The following is a 20,565-nucleotide window of genomic DNA, read 5'->3' on the forward strand; positions in this document are numbered from 1 at the left end:
CTTTAGGAAAGGAAGTTGGGAGAACACACACCAGTTCTCATTGATGGGTGGAAAGGGTGAGCAGAGATAAGTCCCAGGGTGTCAATAACTTGGAGTATCTATCCAGGGTACAACACATTGAAACAATCATGAAGAAGTTATGACAGAGGCTATGTTTCATTAGGGGTTTGAGCAGATTTGGTATATGTTACCAAGGACTCCTACGTCTTTGTAGATGTACAGTGGAGGACATTGTGAATGGTTGCAACACAGCCTGGGATGGAGGCTCCAGTGCATGGTATCACAAGAGACTGAGAGATTTGTAAACACAGCTAGCTCTGTCAGGGACCTAATCCTCTTTACCATCAAGGGCATCTTCAAGAGGCAGTGCCTTAAGAAAATGGTATCCATCATTAAGGATCCTCACTATCCTGGACATCCTCTTATCCCATTATTTTCACCAGGGAGGAGATACAGGAGCCTGAAGATACACAGAACAATTCAGAAACAGCTTTCTCCTCAATGTCATCAGATTTTTGAACAGTCCACAAATCCATGAACACTAGCTCATTATTTGGACTATTTATTTATTCTGTAATTCATAGCAATTTTCGGTCTTTTCACAGGCCGTTGGAAAACAACCACATTCGTATTGTATAATCAGCGATAATAAACCTGATCCTGATTCTGATTCTGATAGCGTACAAGCAGAGACTGAAGGGCACGGCGTTGGTGGAGACGACTACGAAGAGCTTGATGCCAGTAGCAGAGGAGTGAATTTGGGAATGGTTCGAGTCAGTGGAGTGGAAAATGTTCAAGGATTCATCTGAGGACCCATATGCACACGCCACAGTCATTAAAAGCTTCATGTGTGGGTGAGTGTGTACCAACAGAAACAACCAAACTTCTCCAACCAGAAACACTGGATGATCTAGGAGATTGGTCATCTGCTGATTATTTGTACAACAGGAACTTATATGTCAAGCTGCTGTTCATCAATTATAGCCTCTTGTGATTCTATGCATTGGAGCTGTTCATCACAATCCTCTTATCCAAATGTAAAATCAATCTTCAAGATCTAGGCCTCTGTGAATCTCTCTGCAACTGGATGCTTGACTTAATCAGGAAACCACATGAGTGAGGTTTGGTAACCAAATCTCCTGCTTATTAACCATGAACTCAGATGCACCTGAAAGCAATCTGCTTAACCCCTGCTCTACTCTTGATATAGACATGACTGTGTGGCTAAATACAGATCCAATGTCATTGTCCAATTTGCTGCTGATATTACAGTTGTTGGATGAATCACAGGTGGAGATGAGTCATCTTACTGGAGCAAGGTAGGTCACCTGCTTGAGTGGTGCTGTGAAAACACCCTCTTGCTCATTGCCAGCAAAACTAAAGAGCTGATCATAAGCATAAGAGATTCTCAAGATACAGGAAATCCAGAGTAATTTACACAAAATGCTGGAGGAATGCAAGTTAACTTATAGATTGAATTGATGGCAAGGAAGGTAAAGGCAATGTTAGCATTCATTTTGAGTGGACTAGAATATAAAAGCAAGGATGTAATGTTGTGGATTTTATTAGGCATTGGTCAGACTGCACATGGAGTATTGTGAGCAGTTATGGGCCCCTTAGCTAAGAAAGGATGTGGTGGCATTGGAGAGGGTCCAGAGGAGGTTCACAAGAAAGATTCTAGGAATGAATGCGTTAATGTGTGAGAAGCACTTGATGGTTTTGGGCCTGTACTTGTTTGAATATAGAAGAATGAGGAGGAGGGATCTCATTGAAATCAGTCGAATACTGAATGGCCTAGATAGAGTAGATGTTGAGAGGATGTTTCCTATAGTGGGGATGTCTAGAATCAGAGGACACAGCCTTAGTTTAGAGAGTTGTCCATCTAGAACAGAGATGAGGAGAGATTTCTTTAGCCAGAGGGTCGTAAATCCATAGAATTTATTGCCACAGATGGCTGTGGAAGCCAAGTCATTGGGTATATTTAAAGCAGAGGTTAATAAGCTCTTGATTTCTCAGGGTGTCAAAGGTTATGGGGAGAAGGCAGAAGATGGGTTTGAGAGGGATAATAAATCTGCCATGATGGAATGGTACAGCAGCCTCAATGAGCCAAATAGCCTAATTCTGCTCCTTTATCTTATAGTCTTGTGGCCAGAAAAGTCAACTTTTTATTCTTCTCCATAAATGCTGCCCAACCTGCTGAGTTCATCCATTATTTTAGGTGTTTTACTAAAGAGTTGATTGTTGATTTCAGAAATGGGAAGAGGGGCAAACATTCCAGTCGTCATTGGTGGATTGGTGCTGGAAAACACCAGCAGCCTTAAATTCCTGGACATGTTGGGGACATTCAATTTCCCCAACTTCTACTAGTTTCTTTTGCCTTCACAACCTCCTTCTCCCTTCTTCCTATCTTCATTCTGGTCCTATCTTTTCTTTACCTCATGTTCCCATCACCAAAATTGTTTGCAGGCAGATTTACTAGAGTTGTTGGGAGTGGTTTAAACTAATTTGGCATGTGGATGGGAACCAGGATGATACAGCTGAGGCTGAGCCACAGGTTTAGAAGTAGACGATGGGTGTGACATGAATGATTGGGTACAAATGCAGATAGTTCAAAGAGTTAAATTGTAGGGCAGAAGCAAAATTCAAAAGGGTGGAGAATGTAGGACTGAAGGTGCTGCATTTAAATGTGTGCAGCATTCAGAATAAGGTTGATGAACTTGTGGCACAATTAGAGATTGCTTGGTATAATATTGGAGGTATCACTGAGTCATGGCTGAAAGAAGGCCATAGTTGGGAGCTTAACATCAAAGGACATATTTTGTGTTGAAAGGACAGGCAGGAAGGCATAGGCAGTGGTGTGGCTCTATTGAGAAGAGATGGAATTGCATCTTAGAAAGAGATGACATAGGGTTAGAGAATGTTGAATCTTTGTGGGTAGAGTTAAGAAATTGCAAGGGTAAAAAAATCATTATGGGAATCATATATAGGCCTCCAAATAGTAGCCAAGAGGTGGGGTTGAGATTGCGAAGGGAGTTGGAAAAGGCATGTAATAAGGGTAATGACACAATTGTAATTTGTAATAAGGCTATCTTAGATTGGGTGTTGCATAATAATCCAGATCTTATTGGGGAGCTTACTGTAAAGGAACTCAGGAGACAGTGATCAAAATATGATTGAATTCATACTGCAATATGAGAGGGAGAAGCATAACTCACATAAGACCATAAGATATAGGAGGAGAAGCAGGCCATTCGTCCCATTGAGTCTGCTCCGACATTCAATCATGGGCTGATCCAACTCTCCAGTCGTCCCCACTCCCCTGCCCTCTCCCCATACTCTTTGATGCCCTGGTTAATCAAGAACCTATCTATCTCCGCCTTAAGTGCACCCAATGACTTGGCCTCCACAGCTACTCATGGCAACAAATTCCACAGATTTTCCATCCTTTGACTAAAGTAATTTCTTCGCATCTCTGTTCTAAATGGACGTTCTTCCATCCTGAAGTCGTGCCCTCTTGTCCTAGACTCCCCTACCATGGGAAATAACTTTGTAAAATCTAATTTGTTCAGGCCTTTTAACGTACAGAATGTTTCAATGAGATCCCTCCTCATTCTCCTGAACTCCAGGGAATGCAGCCCAAGAGCTGCCAGACGTTTGTCATACAGTAACCCTTTCATTCCTGGAATTATTCTCGTGAATCTTCTCTGAACCCTCTCCAATGTCAGTATATCCTTTCTAAAATAAGGAGCGTAAAACTGCACACAATACTCCAAGTGTGGTCTCATGAGTGCCTTATAGAGCTGAAACATCACCTCCCTGCTCTTATATTCTATACCTCTAGAAATGAACACCAACATTATATTTGCCTTCTTCACCAGCAACTCAACCTGGAGGTTAACTTTAGGGTATCCTGCATAAGGACTCCCAAGCCCCTTTGCATCTCTGCATTTTGAATTCTCTTAAATAACGAGCAGTAGTAGGCCAGAGTCCAATGATTATCAAAAGATTATTTGTAATACTGCCACAATCTCTAACGCTTCCCCCCCCCCCCCCCGCCCCACCAAACCCTAGGGTGCAGCTCATCTGGTCCGACCGACCCACACACCCCTGGGTCTCTTGGCTTTTTGAGCACCCTCTCACCCGCCACTGCAGCCACCTCTCCTCCCTCACACACCACAACACCAGACACACCGCCAGCGCCCCCTACAGCGAAGACCGATGCAAAACACCCATCCAGTCCATCTGCCCTCTCCTTGTCCACCGCCACCAATTCCCCTGCCTCACTTTCCAGTGGTCCCATATCCACTCTCATTTTCCCTCCATTTTTAATGTACTCAAAAAAAAAACCTTTTACTATCCACTTTGATATTATTTGCTAGCTTGCTTTCATATTTTATCTTTTTCTTTCTAATGATTTTTTTAGTTGTTGTCTGTAGGGTTTTTAAAAACTTCCCTATCCTCTGTCTCCCACTAATTTTTGCTTTGTTGTATGCTGTTTGTTTTGCTTTTACAATAGGTTTGACTTCCCTTGTCAGCCACGCTTGTACTATTTTACCATTTGAGTATTTCTTCATCTTTGGAATGCACATGTCCTGCACCTTCCTCATGTTCCCCAGAAACTCAGGCATTGCTGCTCTGCCAACACCCCTGCCAGCAGTTCCTACTCCAACTTCTCTCTCATACCACTGTCATTTCCTTTACTCCCGATACTGGAGCACTGATTCTGCTACATCAGACTTTAGTGGAGTCTGAACTCAATCATATTGTGATCACTGTTTCCTAAGTGTTCTTTTACCTTCAGCTCTCTAATTGCTCCTTATATAACTTGCTTCATTACATAACCCCCAATCCAGTATAGCTGATCCCCTAGTAGGCTCAAAGTCAATGTGCTCTCAAAAGCCATCTCTTAGGCATTCAACAAACTCACTCTGAGATCCATTACCAACCTGATTTTTTCCAATAAATTCAAAATCTCCCATGACTACCATAACATTGCCCTTTTAGAACATAGAATAGTACAGCACATTACAGGCCCTTTGGCCTGCAATGTTGTGCTGACCCTCAAACCCTGCCTCCCATATAACTCCCCACCTTAAATTCCTCCATATACCTGTCTAGTTGTCTCTTAAACTTCACTAGTGTATCTGCCTCCACCACTGACTCGGGCAGTGCATTCCACACACCAACCACTTTCTGAGTGAAAAACCTTCCTCTAATATCCCCCTTGAACTTCCCTCCCCTTACCTTAAAGCCACGTCCTCTTGTACTGAGCAGCGGTGCCCTGGGGAAGAGGTGCTGGCTGTCCACTCTATCTATTCCTGTCTATTTTTGGCAAGCCTTTTCTATTTCCTGTTGTTATCTGTGGTCCACCTCCCAGCCACTGTTGGGAGGCCTATATTATAACTGCTATCAATGTCCTTTTACCCTTGCAGTTTCCTAACTCAACCACATATTATCAGTATCGCAATGGAATAAAGGGAATTACAGAGGCATGAGAGAGGAGCTTGCCCAGGTGGATTGGAGAAGGATACTGGCAGGGATTATGCAAGATCTTAGGTGGCTGAAGTTTCTGGGAATTGTTCACAAGGTGCATGATAGATATGCCCCACAGAGGAATAAGTTCTCAAATGGCAGGATAGATGACTGTGGCTGACAAAGGAAGTTGAGGATTGCAAAAAAGCCAAGGAAAGGGTAGCAAAAATGAATGGGAAGATAGATGGTTGGGAAGCTTTTAAAATCCAACAAAATGTAACTAAAAAAGCTATAAGAAGGGAAAAGACAAAATATGAGGGCAGAATAGCCAATAACATAAAGGAGGATACCAGAAGATTTTTTTTAGTTATATAAAGAGTAAAAGGGAGGTAAGAGTTGAAATTGGATAATTGGAAAATGACACTGGTAAGGTCATAATGGGGGAGAAAAAACTGGCAGATGAAAATGGTTATTTTGCATCTGTCTTCACTGTGGAAGACACTAGCAGTGTTACAGAGGTCGGGGAGTGTCAGGGAGCAGGAGTGAGTGCCATTGCTATTACAAAGGAAAAAGTGCAATGCTGGCATTTAGTTCAAGGGGAATAGAATATAAAAGCAAGGAGATAATGCTGAGCTTTTATAAGACACTAGTCAGGCTGAACTTGCAATATTGTCAAAAGTTTTGGGCCCCATATGTCAGAAAGGATGTGTGCATTGGACAGAGTCCAGAGGAGGTTCACAAGCATGATTCTGGGAATGAAGGGGTTAACATATGAGGAGCCTTTGGCAACCTAGGGCCTGTACTGACTGGAATTTGTCCCCTTCCATCTTCTTCCTTCATCCCCCCACCTCTCCAACTGACCCACCTTCCCCCTCAACTGTTCTCCCCAATCACCTGCCAGCTAGTACTCCTTCGCTTCTCCACTCCTGAGCTTTGGTTGTTGAAGCAGGCATTCTGCAGCACACAAATAAAATTCAAAGTAGGCAATAGATTGAGTTAGTCTGCCCAGTCATGAATAGAGGCAGCAGATCTTGTACCTGTCATTCCCTAGGAGACAAGTTTCCAAAACATGTGAACTTTACAGTGAACCTTCAGTTGGAAAGATTACTCTGGATGGACGTGGATGAATCACCTTCTGAATTTAATTTTACAGAGCAGTGTCAGTTCCCTGTCACTACCTCAGCTGAAGTTGTGTGAACAAATGTTTGCAATGTTAGTGATGCTGCATCCGATTCAGATGCTTTGTGAACTCTGGTGTTCTTTACGTTGTTCACATTGTGAGGATTAATTCTTCAGGGTCAGGAAAAGGCTATACTCTGGAACTCATATAAACTTTGACGTACTGTAGGTGGGCATAAGATTCTTTGCAGCTGCTTGAGCCTATTAGGGAAGTTTAACCAGTCACCCAATAAATAATACACCAAAAGCACCAAAAATGACTTGCCACATTAATGTTAAAGAATAAATCATATGATTGTTACGAACAAGTTTCAAAACATAAATCAAATTCCGTATACAGGATACTGAGCTAATAGAGATAATTAAACTAAGGCGCCTTGAAGTGGCGTTCAACTGAAAATTTAGTCTACAAATATCTTTGCTTCAGTTAGAACCACACATTTCATAGTTATGTATGCTTCAAAAGTTTCAGCAAAATTCAGCATTTTTAAAATATTTATGCTGAAATAGAAGAAATTCTGAAGAAAGTGATCCTAGAAAAGACTGCTTTACCTAAGGCAATTGATGGCGCAGAGCTGGAAATCACAGCTTTTAAATCTGAAATGGTACACGTAGTGCTGCCGAGCAAATGGCAAGTGACCAGCAGGTGGCACTCACTACCAGTTGAGTTCGTGATCATGTCTGCCAGAATCACGGATTGAAATGCTCCTTTCATTACACCAAGCAATCTGCAGTGTTGGAACAGCAAATTCATTCAGTATGAGAGAATAAAATGTTATTTTGTGGGCTTGGAATACTTGCAATTTATTTATGATGTCATGATAATCTGATTTTTGCAATTTATTTTAGTGCAGTGTAATTAGAAATTTTACTGTGGTTTGTGGGGAAAAAAAACATGAAGCTAGATATTTTTTGTCAAGGAGGGTCAAATAACCTTTTTCTCTGCTATCATACTCCAGGGGCTGAAAGTCTAATGAAGATAGCTTCATGTGTAAAACAGAAGCTAACTATCGAGATTTGTGATGTGAAAAAGACATGCAGCACTGAAGCCAAATTAACTCATTGTACCAAATAATTTTATCTTCATGGTTTGGGGTCTCCGCACTGAGTGAGAGAATATGATGTCCGTACCAATGGCCAAAACTCAATTATTTAAAGGGTCAGTGCAGAAAAGGAAATGGAGAGAGATGAAGGGTATTCTCCAGATACGCTAATGCATGTTTTGTGCACTTTATGCAGTGCTAGGTAGGTCTGTAGTCTAGTGTAATATTTTTTTCTATGTTGTTTTTTTACGTAGTTCAGACTAGTTTTTGTACTGTGTCATGTAACACCATGGTCCTGAAAAAACGTCTCATTTTTACTATGTACCGTACCAACAGTTATGGTTGAAATGACAATAAAAGTGTCTTGACTTGATCACTGGGATTATTACTCATCAGAATGGACATTTTTTCTCCATAGCTATTGGAGCTGGAAGCTAAGCAGGCATGTTTAGAGGTATAGAAGCTTACAGGTTTTTGATGAAACATTGAAATGGTGTAATGCTGATCAAGAAAAATGATGATTTAGTAATAGAGTCTGATGTAAATTGCTGAATGCCCGCTTTTATTTTTATTAACCTCTTCTTTATCACATCTCTCCTACCCACTCAGGTCTTAGACCCGATTAACTCCTATCTTTCCCCACTACACATCACTATTTATCCATCCACTATTGACACTCATTCCATGCCCTGTGCATATGTGTCATTGCCTCTGACACATGAATATGTCATATACTCTCACTCACCGATCCACATAGGAGAAGGTATCATAAAATTAAAGGAGAAGGAGGAAGCAAAGCTACCGAAGCTGAGGGAGACACCCTAGAGATGTGTGTTATATTTATATCCATCCCACTTGGAAATGAGGAAATGGCAAGCAGCTGCTACAGGCTTACAAATATTTCTGAAATGACAATCATGCTGACATTATTTTATTCGTGCCTGAACTGTAACAATGCATGGAACCGTATAGCACACATTAAACTCTTTAACTTTTGTCAAATTGTATTATTCATACATCATCTCCCTCAGCTACACACTAGGAGCAATTTACAGTGGCCAATTAACTGACCAACATGCATGTTTTCAAGGAATCTGGAACACATGAAGGAAATCAATGCGATCACAGGGAGAATGCATAAACTCAACACAGACAATGTTAGAGGTCAGGGTTGAGTCCAGGCCTCTGAAGCTGCGGGACAACAGATCTCCTACTGGTGCCACTCTGCCGAGTATGTTCATTTTGAAGGTTGTCCCTTTGTAACAAACTGAATCATAGACCTTTATTCAATGCCTTCACATGCAGTGACAGAGAAATTCCTTTTTAGACACCAATCAGGCTACATAGTCAATCTAAAGGCAAGTCCCTGCAAGTTCTACAGGCTCATTGAACACCTGTGGAAGGAAATAAACAATCAAAATTATGGGCCAAGACCCTTCATTCTAAGTTGAGGTATCTTGACCCATAATGTTGGTTGTTGATTGCACTACACAAATGCTGCAACTGGCTCATGGACCTTTGGTTTCCTCCCCCTGAAGTCAATAATTATCTCCTTGGTCTTGCTGACATAGGTTGTTGTTATGGCAACACTCAGCCAGATTTCAATCTTCATATATGCTGATTTGTCAACACCATTGATTTGGCCTATGACAGTGGTGTCTTCATCAAACTTGAATATGGCATTGGAGCTGTGCTTAGCCACACAGACATAAGTGTAAAGTGAGTGGAGCAGGGGCCCAAGTGAGTGTAGAATTTACTTTTGCACAACCTGTTCACCATAAGTCATGTTGTATTAAGCATACTGGAAATATAAGGTAAAATATAATCAGTGTTATAACCTGTGTTTTCTCTAAAACTGCACAACGAATTGAACCTTATGAGAACAGTAGAGAATAACTTTCAGATTGTATTGCCACATATGTTTCAAATAATCTGGCAATTAGATTTTATTGCACCTAATTTATAGACATCGAAGTTCCTGAATGGCAGTGCATCTTCATGCATGATCCAGTCACAAGTCTGATGGTCCTTTGATATACAATACATTCAGTAGTCACTTTATTAGTACAACTGCACACCTGCTCGTTAATGCAAATATCTAATTAGCCATTCATGTGGCAGCAACTCCATATATGTAAAAACATGCAGGCATGCATACTTAATAATTAATAATCATTAATCATTAAAGTGAACTGGACAGTATTAAGGCCACAGGTTTACAGCAGCATGGTTAAAAATAGTTTCACATTTTTGTGACTATTACTGTGTAAGACTATGTCTAAAATTTTGAAATGTCCGTTTCATTCAATTTTTCTACATCTATGTTGATGATAAAGTAAAGGAAGCTGAATCAAGTGTGACAATTGAAAAGATCCCAAATCTGTTGGATGAGAAATAAATTGTTGTAATATACACTTGGAGGCCACTATATTACGTACACTTGTACACATGCTCGATAATGGAAATATCTAATTAGCCAATCACGTGGTAACAACTTAAAGCATAAAAACAAGCAGATACTGTCATGGAGTTCAGTGTTTGTTCAGATCAAACATGAGAATGGTGAAGAAATGTGACTTAAGTGACTTTGACTGTGGAATGACCGTGGTTTAAGTCTCTCAGAAAGTGCTGATCTCCTGGGCTAGAGTTTACAGAGAATGTGGCGAAAAACAAAAAATATTCAGTGAGTGGCAGCTCTGTGAATGAAAATGTCTTGTCAATGATGGAGGTCAGAGGAGAATGGCCAGACGGTTTCATGCTAACAGGAAGGTGATAATAACCCAAGCAACCATGGTTTATAACAGTGGTGTGCAGTAGAGCGCTTCTGAATGTACTACCTGTCCAAACTTGAAGTGAATGTTCTACAGCAGCAGAAGAGCAGGAACTTACACTCAGTAGCCATTTTATTAGATAAAGGAGGTATCTAATTATGTGGCCAATGTAGTCTCTTAGCTTTTTCAAAATGCTTAATAAGTACTGCTTATACATACATTTTGGATAGCGAGCTTTGCGCAAGTGATTTAGTGGGGTTTTTACTTTCATGCTTCATAAAGCATATCAAGGAATCTAATAATGCAGGTGAAATCTATGATTACCTTTTTAATATGTGGACAGCAATTTAAGTTTTGCTGTTTGAACTTTGTACACACAGTTATTAATGTGTTATATATAATGCATTCAGATTTAAAATCATGTAATGAGGTTCCAAATATAAATCATTCTGATACAAAGAAAATATTCATTGCATTTGTTCTCATGGCAAATATCTTTTTTGAGATCGAGGAAACATTACTTTCTTCGCATAATTTTAAAACAGGAGTATAGAAGCAACAATGTAATTCTATCTTTTAGTACATTAATTTCCTCCAAGAGGACACAGCCTTGTAGGGTTTGACAGTGGGTGGTACCAATCTGCTTCAAGCAGGCTTCAATTGTATCGGTGCCCAAGAAGAACGCAGTAACCTGTCTCAAAGACTATCACTCAGTGGCACTTACATGTGCAGTGATGAAGTGTTTCGAGATGCTGGTGTTGAAGTTTGGGGGTGTTGTGGATGGTCTGGAGGGCTGTCAGATGTTACAGTGGGATATTGATAGGATGCAAAACTGGGCTGAGAAGTGGCAGATGGACTTCAACCCAAATAAGTGTGAAGTGGTTTATTTTGGTAGGTCCAATTTGAAGAAAGAATATAATATAAATGTAAGATTTTTGGCAATGTGGAGGATCTGAGAGATCTTGGGGTCTGTGTTGATAGGACACTCAAAGCTGCTGCGCAGGTTGACAGTGTTATTAAGAAGGTGTATGGTGTGCTGGCATTCATCATCTGTAGGATTGAGTTTAAGAGCAGTGAGGTAATGTTACAGCTGTATAGGACCCTGGTCAGACCCCTTGGCCTTTTCTCCTTGGAGCAATGGAGGGTGAGAAGTGACCTGATAGAGATGTATAACATGATGAGGGGCATTGATCTTGTGGATAGTCAGAGGCTTTTTCCCAGGGCTGAAGTGGTTAACACGAGGGGGCATAGTTTTAAGGTGCTTGGAAATCGATACTGAGGGGATGTCAGGGGTAAGTTTTTCCCACAGAAAGTGGTGGGTGTGTGGAAGGCACTGCCGGCGGCAGTGGTGGAAGCAGATACAGTAGGGTCTTCTAAGACCCTCTTACCTAGGTACATGGAGCTTAGAAACATAAAGGGCTATGCACTAGGGAAACTCTAGGCAGTTTCTAGAGTAGGGTACATGGTCGGCACAACATTGTAAATTTCTATGTTCTATGTTCTATCATATCAGCTCCTGTCTGAATGGTGACTTGAATCCCCTCAAATTCACCTACTGAAGCAACAGGTCTACAGCAGATGCTATTTCGTTGGCTCTTCACACAGCCCTGGAACATCTGGCAGCAAAGGTGCATACATCAGGATGCTCTTTATTGATTACAACCTGGCCTTTAACACCATCATCCCCTCAAAACTAATCAGTAAACTCCAAGACCCGGGCCTCAGTGCCCCCTTGTGCAATTGGATCTTGATTTTCCTCACTTGCAGACCCCAGTCAGTTCAGATTGGCAAAAACATCTCCTCCACAGTCTCTACCAGCACAGGAGCACCACAGTGATGTGTGCTTAGCCCCCTGCTCTACTCTCTTTACACCTGTGTCTGTGAGGCTAAGTACAGCTCCAACACCACATACAATATACATTTACATGAAATGTTGCCATAGAAAAGCAGCATCCATCATCATAGATCCTCACCACCCAGGCCATGCTCTTTTCTCACTGCTGCTATCAGGTAGAAGGTACAGGTGCCACAGGACTCTCATCACCAGCTTCAAGAACAGTTTCTACCCCTCAGCCATCAGGCTCTTGAACAAAAGGAGATAGCTACACTCATTTAAGGACTCTTATATTGTTATTTCATGCACATTATTTATTGCTATTTACTTATATCTGCATTTCAAGTCAAGTCAAGTCACTTTTATTGTCATTTTGACCATAACTGAAGTACAGTACATAGTAAAATGAGACGGCATTTTTCAGGACCATGGTGTTACATGACACAGTACAAAAGCTAGAGTGAACTACGTAAAAAAACAACACAGAGAAAAAGAAACAACTACACTAGACTACAGACCTACACTGGACTGCATCAAGTGCACAAAACAGTGCAGGCATTACAATAAATAATAAACAGGACAATAGGGCAGTAAGGTGTCAGTCCAGGCTCTGGGTATTGCGGAGTCTGATAGCTTGGGGGAAGAAACTGTTACATAGTCTGGTTGTGAGAGCCCGAATGCTTCGGTGCCTTTTCTCAGATGGCAGGTGGGAGAAGAGTTTGTATGAGGGGTGCGTGGAGTCCTTCATGATGCTGTTTACGTTGTGGATGCAGCGTGTAATGTAAATGTCAGTGATGGCGGGAAGAGAGACCCTGATGATCTACTCAGCTGACCTCACTATCTGCTGCAGGGTCTTGTGATCCGAGATGGTGCAATTTACGAACCAGGCAGTGATGCAGCTGCTCAGGATGCTCTCAATACAACCCCTGTAGAATGTGGTGAGGTTGGGAGATGGACTTTCATCAACCTTCGCCAAAAGTAGAGATGCTACTGGGCTTTCTTTGCTATGGAGCTGGTGTTGAGGGACCAGGTGAGATTTTCCACCAGGTGAACACCAAGAAATTTGGTGCTCTTAACGATCTCTATGGAGGAGCCATCGATGTTCAGCAGAAAGTGGTCGCTCCGTGCCCTCCTGAAGTCAACAACCATCTCTTTTGTTTTGTTCACATTCAGAGACAGGTTATTGGCTCTGCACCAGTCCATTAGCCGCTGCACCTCCTCTCTGTATGCTGACTCGTCATTCTTTGCTGATGAGACCCACCACAGTGGTGTCATCGATGAACTTGATGATGTGGTTCGAGCTGTGTGTTGCAGCACAGCCGTGGGTCAGCAGCATGAACAGCAGTGGACTGAGCACACAGCTTTGTTTAGGTGTGCACCAGTTTTGCACAGGTTTGTTTACATTTTCCAGTTATTGTTCTATAGATTTGCTAGGTATTCCTGCAGAAAAGGAAATTCAGGATTGTATCGGGTGACATGTATGTACTCTGACAGTAAGTTTTACTTTGAACTTCTGAACTTTGAACTTTGGATGCTTGTGTTCCTCAATAACCTGGAGAACTATGTTAGCTGGAGTCAGGGCCTTGTGCTTTGGGTCTTGATAGAGTCACCCATACCAGACAGGTCAAAGGGCCAGACTAAGAGTGGTCCTCCAATCCTCCAATTTCAGGGTTCACCTGACTGTTAAAAGCAATTGTAATGGAAAAAAGCAATGAAGAACCTTATATATCTGTGTGTGACTGTATAGACAAGCAGAGGTGGAGGATCTTCATTGCTGCTCTAAATTCCAGCAGCATAAAGGGTAGTAAATAAATTAAATTAATTTAAGTCTCTTGTAGTTAGATCCTTTGTCTATGATTAATACAGCACTAAATTTAGTAACATACATTTTGACTGGGATGAATGCTTTCTCATTGGTGGCTTGCTTTTGTGTGCAATAGATGGCATGCTTCTGAAGCTTAACGTTTCATTCTCAAACAGCTTATTTAATTCTTCTGTGAAAATGTTTTCCCTATGCTCTGAAAAAGGCAGCGCCTTCAGGGAATCGTGGTCAGATCTTTTTTATCCACACGAAAATTATGATTTTTGCAAAACTACATTTGATGTTATTTATGTATCTACCTTGTATACTTGAAAGTAAAGGGTAATTTGTTTGATGAATCTTTTCACAAATTTTGTGATCTCATAACACACACGCCCATCATGAAAATGCTACTTCCACTTAACCAATTCAAAATGAATGAATTTGTTTTTCTTTCCTACTATAGGATAATAAACCATGCAACAGCAAAAAAGCAATTTCAAACTTGGCACTGAAGGAAATTACAGGGTTTTTTATAGCACCCGTGCCAATGATCTTTTAACAGCAGTGCTAGCAAACTGCTGTTTTCATTCTGGTGTTTGACGTAGGTTTTTGTATGTGATTCCCTGCATTGTTATTAACTGATCTCAGCTGTACTTGTGGTTTGAGCTGCCAAGAGGACCCTCACTGATTCCTGAGGTAAAGGGCTGAGCTGTTCCTGAGGTACAAATGGTCACACATCAAGCCCTAAAGCTTCAAATGTCACATTGCAATGAAGAACAGGGATGGTTGGGAGATGATCGATCTGGTAGTCGCATGTTTGAAGTGATAGAAATTATGGAGGATGGTCCATTGAATGTGGAGGCTGTCAGGGTGGAGTGTGAGGAAGTGGGAAGTGCTACCTTTGACCTTATGGAAGCTATCTAATTGCACATTGTGGCAGTTGTCGAGAAGCGCTTGAGTAAACAATACAGACTAACACAGCGACGATGATGAGAATGTGTGACAAGGAACGTGAGGCGATGAAGATGCAGAATATAAACACCAGGGACAGACTAATTTGGCCAAATGGCTTACTTATGTGCTGTAGCTCTGTGCAGCATTATTATAATAACTGCGGCAGTCTTCAACAAGCAGGGGACAGGTAATAATTAAGTTAATTTTGAATCTCAGCAGAACCTCTTATTTTGTTGAGGTACTGCAGAATGTGTGCTTGGCTGGTTGCCAGCAGCAGTAGAGAATTATAATGAGCAATCAAAAGTCCCTGCATATAAGTCTCCGGAAACTTTTCCACCTGCAGAAATTGGTGAATCTTTTATAAGTGATAGTGATATGTTGGGGGTAGGTCACTGTCAGTAGAGCTGGGATTGTTCGCTTCTGTCTGAAGCAGGTTTCCAAACAACTTTAATATCAGGCTGAAAATTGTTGCCATGTACAGTATATTGCTACATTGCTATATTTCTTCACTATTCTTGGTTGGTGCGGCTGTAACGAAACCCAATTTCCCTCGGGATCAATAAGGTATGTCTGTCTGTTTGTCTGTATGTCGAGGAAAATTAGGTCATTGCCCTTGTTGTCTGGTCAAACAAGCTTAGTACACTGTTTTCCAAATGCAGTCACTCTTAAAAATGTATAAATGGAGAGCCTGAAAATCTGAAATAAAAGCAGAAAATGCAGGAAGCACATAGCAGTCAGGCATCATCTGTGAAATAAAAAAGCTGTTAACTTTTGAGGCCGATGACCTTTCATCAGAACTAAAAATAGTTAGTTTCATGTGATTAAATACATTTAAATAAAATTAATAATCAGAGTGTATGTACAAAGACATTGTGAACAGATAATATATACTGACCAAGTGATTTAAAAGCAATGACCATGATATCTGACCAAAGAGGAATTTTAAACTGTTGTATAATGGGCTCTCCCTCAAATTTAACTGGAAATACAATATTACCAATTAATCCTATATTAAAATAGTCTCATATTAAATTAATCCCATATTAAGATTATCCCACTCTGCATAGCTTTCTAATAAGGAATATTTTATTTGCAATGGATTGGGTCTCCTATAATGGACCACCATGTTATAGGCTGACTGCTGGCTGAGTGAGTTCTACTGAATAATGTATATACCATCAGGCTCAAGGACAACATCTACCCCACTGTTATAAGACTATTGGACAGTAGGACTGGGACTCACTGCAATTAGCCCATTGCCACGATAACTCTAAAGGGAATGCAATCTCACTGGCTCTTCACTCAGCCATGGACCACGTGGACAATAGCATTACCTACGACAAGCTGCTGTTTATTGATTATAACTCAGAGTTAAACACCATCATGCACTCAGTACTAATCAACAAGCTCCAAAAGCTGGGCTTCTGAACTTCACTTCCTCATCTGGAGACTACAGTCAGTGCAGATTGGTAACAGCTTCTCTTCCTCGCTGACATTCATCAATGGCGCACCTCAAGGATTCATATTTAGCCCATTGCCCTACTCTCTCCAGGCCACAGATATGTGGTGAGGCACAGCTCAAATGCTATCTATAAATTTGCCAAGGACACAACTGATTCTGATTCTGATGATACGATGGACTCATCATATACTTTGTCATTTTATTATTGTTTTCCCTTGTACTAAATCAATGCATTGTTGTAATGGAATAGCCTGTATGTATGGCATGCAAAATAAAGATTTTCACTAGATCTTGGTACATGCGGCAATAATAAAACAATTTGCCAAACCATTGAGCTAGTTACACCATTCAGGTTACATTGACCAGAGGCTTATCCGCTAGTCCGGTTTCATTAATATCAGCAAGTACCTGCACCAACACAGATCCACCTGATTTGTTCTTTTGTGTTCCAGCAAATGTAAGGACTGTTTCTTTATTCTTTGGCACTCTTGGATACTTCTGAAGACCATAGGAAGAGAAGTTAGCCAGGCAACACATTGAAACTGAAAATCAACAGATTGCAGATGCTGGAAATCAGAAGTAAAAACAAAATGCTGGAAACCCTTAGCAAGTTAGGCAGCATTCATGGAAAAAGAAACAAAGACTGATCTGTCCAGTATTCTGTCCAGCTATAAAAACTATTATAGCTCCTTGAAATTGCTTTGATTTTCAATGAGATTGAGGTCAACCCATAAACTATTTTCACTCGGTCTTTTTTGCTCCATGCTCTTTGTTACCCTTAGTTTTCATGAATCTACCACTGCCACGGCTAAAATTATTGCCCCAGTTGCACTTGGACTCCCAGCCTTCTGGTACATGGCCCATATGAATCCCATGGATGTGCTTACCTGCTATGCCTGCACAGCTCCTAACGTCCTCTGGGCCCAGCTGCTGTGGTCATATCAGAATAAAGAACAATCCCGGTGTAGCAACTGCTCATCAGAGGCTGTTAGAAACATATGAAATTGCTTTGATAGATTGCATAAAAATACAAATAGAATAAAATAATAAATTTAGTTAAATTATAAAGCATGGTAGCATAGCAGTTAGCACAACACTTTACAGGACCAGTGACCTGGGTTGAATTCCCACCGCAGCCTATAAGGAGCTTGTCTGTTCTCCCCGTGACCGCATGGGTTTTCTTCGGCTGCTCTGGTTTCTTCCCACAGCACAAAGACATACCGGTTGGTAGGTTAATTGATCATTGTAACTGTGCCATGATTAGGTTAGGATTAAATTGGGGGAATTGCTAGGTGGCATAGCTTGAGGGGCCAGAAGGGCCTATTCCACACTGTATTTCAATAAATAAATAAGAAGCTATTAAGTCATATCAGGTCAAGTCATCTTTCTTATCATACAGACAAATGCTGTGTGGTACATATATAAAGAAACTCTCTCTTGCCACTGTATCACAGGTGTATAGAATCCTGCAGCAACAAGCAGAATATTAGCTGTACATAAATGATAGATATATTATATTAGACAGTGAAGAAAAAGCTCTGCAAAACAAGAAATTAGTGCAAAAATACACAAATTAGTGACAAATCCATGGTAGTGTAAGAGGTGGGCCACAGTCTTCCACTTCTGAAGTTGAATTCTGGTGTTGATGGTCATAAGAAAGTAGCTGTTTCTGAGCCTTTAGGCTTCTGTTAAACCTTTATAAATCTGTTTGTTGCTTATTGTGCTCCCAATCTTTGAGGTTATTTGGGGAATTGAATATATGTCCTTCCATTGTTATAATGAGGACTTGAGGGCCTGGTAGAAATCATTGAGAGGCATCATTAATCATTTTCCAATATCTGTCAATCTATCTTTTGAGGATTTTCTTCAATGACCCGCAAAATAGATACAGTCAGTGGCCAGTTTATGAGGTACCTCCTGTACCTATGTTTGTGGTCGTCTGCTGCTGAAACTTCCACTTTAAGGTTTGACTTGTTGTGCATTCAGAGATGCCCCTCTGTTGTAACATGTGGTTGTTTGAGTTACTGTCACCTTCCAACAGTCTGGCTATTCTCCTCTGACCTCTCTCATTAACAAGGCACTTTCATCCGCAGAACTGCTGCTCATGTTTTTTTTGTATTTCCCACCTTGCTCTGTAAACTCTAGAGATTGTTGTACATGAAAATCCCAGGAGATCGGAAGTTTCTGAGATACTCAAACCACCCCACCTGGCACCAACAACCATTCTGCATTCAAAGTCATTTCTTCCCTATTCTGATGCTTGGTCTGAAGAACAAGTGACCCTTTTGACCATGACTGTATGCTTTCTTTTTGCATTGAGATGCTGCAATATGATTGGCTGATGATGGATGGTGGATGGAGGATGGGAATAAAGTAAGCAGCTTGGTGGTGAATGGTGGCAGAGATAAAGGGCTGAAGAAGAAGGAATCTTATAGGAGAGGACAGTGAACCATGGAGGAAAGGGAATGAAGAGGGCAACCAGAAGATGTTGGGCAAGTGCGGAAAAGAGAACGGGTAAGAGGATAACCACAATGGGGAATGGAAAAAAAGAGAAGGGGAAGGGTGAGAAATTAGCAGATTAAATCCATCAGGTTTGAGGCTAGCCTGATGAATATGAAGTGTTGATCCTCCAGCCTGAGTAGTAGTAGAGGAGGCCATGGATAGCCATGTCGGAATGGGAATGAGAAGTCGGAATGGTTAACCATCGTGTCTGTGGCAGAGTATTCCACAGATTCACCACTCTCTGTCTAAAATTATTCCTCTGTTCTAAAAGGTTGCCCCTCAATTTTGAGGTTGTGCCCTCTAGTTCTGGATACACCTACCATAGGAAACCTCCTCTCCACATCCACCCAGTCTAGTCCTTTCAACATTGGTAGGTTTTAATGAGACCCCCCCCCCCCCACCCCACCACACATTCCTCTAAATTCCAGTGAGTACAGGCCCAAAGCTGCCAAGCACTCCTCATATGTTAACCCTTCCCATATAACCATATAACAATTACAGCACGGAAACAGGCCATCTCGGCCCTTCTAGTCTATGCCGAACATTTACTTTCACCTAGTCCCACCGACCTGCACTCAGCCCATAACCCTCCATTCCTTTCCTGTCCATATACCTATCCAATTTTTTTAAAATGACAATATTGAACCTGCCTCTACCACTTCTACTGGAAGCTCGTTCCACACAGCTACCACTCTCTGAGTAAAGAAGTTCCCCCTCGTGTTACCCCTAAATTTTTGCCCCATAACTCTCAACTCATGTCCTCTTGTTTGAATCTCCCCTACTCTCAATGGAAAAAGCCTATCCATGTCAACTCTATCGATCCCCTTCATTATTTTAAATACCTCTATCAAGTCCCCCCTCAACCTTCTACGCTCCAAAGAGTAAAGACCTAACTTGTTCAACCTTTCTCTGTAACTTAGGTGCTGAAACCCAGGTAATGTTCTAGTAAATCTCCTCTGTACTCTCTCTATTTTGTTGACATCTTTCCTATAACTCGGTGACCAGAACTGTACACAATAAATCTTCCATTCCTGGAATCATTCCAGTGACCCTCCTCCAGACTCTCTCCAATAACAACACATCTTTTCTGAGATATGGGGGCTAAAACCATTTAACAATACTCTAAGTGCAGCCTGGCTAGTGTCTTATAAAGGATCAGCATTATTTCTTTGCTTTTATATTCCATTCCCCTTGAAATTAATGCCAACATAGGATTTGCCTTCTTTATCACAGATTCAACCTGTAAATTAACCTTCTAGGAGTCTTGCACTCCTAAGTCCCTCTGAACCTCTGAAGTCTGAACCTTCTCCCCATTTAGATAATAGTTCACACCAATGTTCCTCTTACCAAAATGCATTATCATACATTTTCCTAGCACTTTTTCCCTTTGTAATAGCAATGGCACTCCTGCTCCCTGACACTCACAGGCCTCTGGCACACTGCTAGTGTCTTCCACAGTGAAGACAGGTGCAAAGTACTCATTAAGGACATCTGCCATCTCCTTGTCCCCCATTACCACCTCACTAGCATCATTTTCCTGTGGT

This window comes from Hemitrygon akajei, chromosome 9 (genome assembly GCF_048418815.1).
Source record: "Hemitrygon akajei chromosome 9, sHemAka1.3, whole genome shotgun sequence".
Lineage (NCBI taxonomy): Eukaryota > Metazoa > Chordata > Chondrichthyes > Myliobatiformes > Dasyatidae > Hemitrygon > Hemitrygon akajei.